Genomic DNA, 4,542 nt, shown 5'->3' on the forward strand with positions numbered 1-4,542 from the left:
ATTTCTGAATAAGATCACATTCACAGGTACCAGAGGGTAGTGCTTCAAAATATGCTTCGGGCGGACACATTCAACCCATAAAAGCATACCAAGAAAATATGGTCTACGTACAGGGAAAGAAGAAATTGACAGATACTTCGGGAAGCTCAGACATTGGACTTTTTGGGCAAATGCTTTAAATCAACAATTTTAAATATGCTCAAATATTTAAAGGAAGTGTGTGTGTGTGTATGTGTGTGTATTCTAGAAGATTGCGGAGGATTAAAACAGTAGCTTGCAGCCCATGGCTTCCAGGGTGAGGCTGAGGAACCCATGGGCAAGGGCTGGAGGGAAATATTCTAGGGAAACCCAGAGGAGCACCTACACCTTTCCTTTGGGGAAACATTGATGCATCTATACATATGTATACTTACCTGTAGGAACATATAGAGAGTATCCATAAAGAGATAAGAGTTATTAAAAGGTCCCCAGTGGAAATCCTGGGGCAAAAAAATTAAAGTAGCTGAAGTAAACAATACAGCAGAGGAATTCCACAGCAGATTTGATCCGGCAGAAGAAAGAATCCGCTAATTTGAAGGCAGGAGAAAAGAACAGGCCAGACAGCCTCTGCGGTGTGCATGGAGGGCAGGAACTGCTTCACAAAAGCAGACCTTCCCTTGCTTGTCTTTTCTCACACTAGAGAAAGCAGTAGGTGATCCTGTCTTTGAAGAGTGTGTTGTTAACATCAAGCATAAGAAGAAGGCAATTAGGGGTGAAATCCTGAGGTATGTATGAGTTAATGACTAAATTAACTATGGAAACTTACATAAAAAAAGTATAGAGGCTTTGTTTGTTTTTGTTTTTGCCCCTGTCCTCGCATTCTCCTCCGAAACAGCTCTGAGTAAACACAGGCTGTGTTCTTGCTGTGACTCGCACCTCCCTGCCTTCTCTTCCTTCAAGCTTGCTGAAGTGGGTGGGGGGTTGTTTCCTGCCTCTGACTCCCTAGAATTTAAAGTGACAGAGTCTTGGGGACTGGAATCCAGCACCTCCTTCTGCCCCTCCCTGTGGGGACAGGGACACCAGCACTGGTCTGACTCACCCACAGCCTCCCACCGGGGTTCTCTGGTTGCACCTGGGGCTACTGAGTGCTGCAGCCCAACTCTGATGGAGCTGTCAGGGAAGGGGCAGTGGGTCCCTGAGTGGTGAACTGGCCCTGGTTGCTGGGGAGGTCCTGGTTCTGGGGAAGTCCCATGGTCCCTCTCCCGTGGCTTCCTCCAACCCTGAGCGGACCTCGACTTTTTCTCCTTCAACCCTTTCTGCATCCTCATCGGGGGCCCACGTGTGCTCAGCCCTGGAAGCACGTGGGAGACCCATTTCCCGCTCCCCTTGCCCTGGAGGACCTGCTCTCCCTCTCGCCCACAGCTCCTGGGAGGCCCAGGCGTGCCCCCCACTGTTCACCTTCCTCAGAGGAGAGGTGAGGCTGCTCTGTGCTCCCCACTGCTTCCCTCCTGCCCTGACCATGAGCTCCTCAGCCTCACTTGGACCCTGGGCTGTGAGCTATGGTTTGAATCCTCCACAATCCTCCAGTCACATCTTTCCTCCTCTTAGAGTTGACCATGCTTTTCGTCCTGCTCAATTCTCCCTTTTTTTTCTTCCCTTTTCCTCCAAGACAACACCAGGTAGGGCTCTACGTGTGACCCTTCATTATAGGCTACCTTTGTTCTTCATTTTTCCTGACATTTGGCCTCTACCCCAAGTCCCCCAAAACATGCAGTTAATAAAATTCTGTGAGACCCCCTCCAAAGATGAAGAGGATGGTCTGTGTTCTTGAGATGGGCAAAAGTGAGAGTTCAGTGTCATGCTCCACCCAAATACTAGCCCCTCTCCCCAAAACCTCAATCACCATTATGCTGAGGGCAAAGAAGTTCTGAATATTTGTGAATACATCTTTGGCCAGATTTCTAATCACCTTCATTAGGTGGCTTCCTAGAAGAAGTAGAATATCTCACACACACACACACATACATACACACACACACACACACACACACACACAGCTCTGATTCCTACCAACAGTGCATCACTTTAGATCTGACGTCACTGCTCTTTGGTTTTCACTTCTGCTAACTAGGAAATAATTAATTGACCTCGATATGCATTTCTCTGCTTATTGACTTGTGTTTCATGTATTGATGTGTTGTTTGAATTTCTTTGTTCAAGCTGATTTTTTTAGGATTTGTGTATTGTCTAGGAAGACAGACTCCATGCTTCCCAAATACTAATAACAAATTTCTAGTCTTTTTATTTTGCCTCTTCTTTTTGTCTTAGATTTTAATGTACAGAAGTTTTAAATTTTAAGTAGTTGAATCCATAGTTATACTTATTTTTTTCATGGTCATAAGCTTAGAAAGTCCTTTGCCGAACATAAAATAAGAGGACTTCTCTAATTTCTTAGGGAGATTTTTATTAAATGATTAGATTTGTAGCATATAGTTGTATAAAATAAGGCGAAATCTAATTTCTTAGGGAGGTTTTGTTAAATGATTAGATTTGTAGCATATCATTGTGTAAAGTACATGGACATTATTTTTGATATAGAAAGTGTGGTGTTACCCTTCATTGTTCTGAGTTACTTTCATCTGTCCAACTCCAGTGAGTCACTGATTATTCCCTTTCTCTGAACCTTGTGGTTTATGGTGTTTATAGAAGCTTCATTCCATAGCACGAAGTCATCAATCATTAATCTCGGGTGATTAATCCTCAGGCATTTCCCTGCTCTGAGCGGAGGGGTGTGGTAGTGTTGAAAGTTGCAGTGCTCTGATCACGTGGTTGGTTCCACTGGCAACCGGCCACTCTCATCCAAGAGCTACCTCATCAGTATCAACTCAGGAATGCTGGAAGTCATTTTACGAATAAAAAATAAAGCCCCTCTCACCACAATTACTCGAGAAACTTCAATGCTTTAAAGCTTTGTTCCCAGAGCCAGGAGCAGAGAAAATACAGATGTTCCTTATTATATCCCAGCCATGAATACCACGAGAGAGGATCACTGGGGCTGTTTCAGAAGCTGCTTACCATGGGCTCCACGTGCACTCAGGGGAGAGGCCATGGCCAGAAGGAAAAAGAGAGGATGAGGAGTGTGATTGATGGCAAGTGTTTGCTAAGGTGGGAGTAGCTGGACCCTCTCTCTTCTGGTGGTTCCTGAATCAGTTGTAGCACTACATACTGGAGTCTGGATTGGTTGGTTGAGGAACCTGGTCTCTCTGCAATCATTATATTTCTGCATAAAGATTTAGCATAAATACCTTGTATAGAAGAAAAGAAAAATTAAAAAATTATATTTAATTATGTTTTGAGGCGTTCATGAAATATTTGAAGAAATTACACCACCACCACCCATACTGACATCAGCTAACCCCTGGAAACTAATGGAGGAATGTGTTAGGAAAAAATATTTTGCCAGGGATCCATCTGACATTGGCCTGACCACCTGAGCTCAGACATTGGTCCCACTCATTAACAGATCTAAGAAACATGAGGTACCAGCCCTATACCAAAAACCCTGAGTGCTATGGGCTCAGACAAAAAGGCAAAGTTCTAGCTGAGAGAATATTAACAAATTCAGTGAGCAATATGTTCATAGCTCAAGACACTTCTGCGAACAGATGTGTGGATTTTCTTCACCCTGATCAATTCTCCCACACCAGATGAGTGCCCATAATTCAATTCACTTCTGACACTAATCAGAGGTAGTGCCGACCCCACAGGGTAAAGATTCAGTCCCACAAGACTCCCCCCACTTCAGGGGCAAATCACAAGTAGAGAGTCTGTGTCCCCATCCATATTTCATCTTGAATTGGCTCTGTGTCCCACCAAAATCTCCTTTCGAATTGTAATCCCCCTGGGTCAGGGGAGGGATCTGGTGGGAGATGTCTAGATCATGGGGGTGGTTCCCTCATGCTGTTCTCATGATAGTGAGTATGTTCTCTGATGGTTTTATAAGGGTTATGGCAGTTCCTCCTTCACTCTCTTCTCTCCCTCCTGCCACCTTGTGAAGAAGGTGCCTGCTTCCCCATCGCCTTCCACCATGATTGTGAGTTTCCTGAGGCCTCCCCAGCCATGGTGAACTATGAGTCAATTAAACCTCTTTCCTTTATAAATTACCCAGTCTCAGGCAGTTCTTTATAGCAGAGTGAGAACGGACTACAACAGGGTCCCTAAGTCATCCACACCTTGTGTCTGACTTGGCTACTGATATACAATAGTGTTTGGTGACCCTAAATGTCTACAAATGGTGTAACTTATGACAGGTGATCAGCCCACAGTGAAATTGCTGACCCCTCAGAGTGAGAAGCGTATGTGTGGTGGACTGAGGTGATGAGAGGACCTGCTGTGGACAGGTACCCCCCTAGACCAGACAAGAAAGTGAAGCCAGAAGGCAGCTGAGATCTTGGCTACAGACAAGCCTGCAGAGGGCCATAAAAACCACAAAGACTCTGACCATAGCCAAGCAGCTGCCGCAGCTCTGTCCATGAGAACTCTGAGGCCTCTTTTCCATGGGCT

This window comes from Macaca fascicularis, chromosome 8, assembly GCF_037993035.2.
Source record: "Macaca fascicularis isolate 582-1 chromosome 8, T2T-MFA8v1.1".
Lineage (NCBI taxonomy): Eukaryota > Metazoa > Chordata > Mammalia > Primates > Cercopithecidae > Macaca > Macaca fascicularis.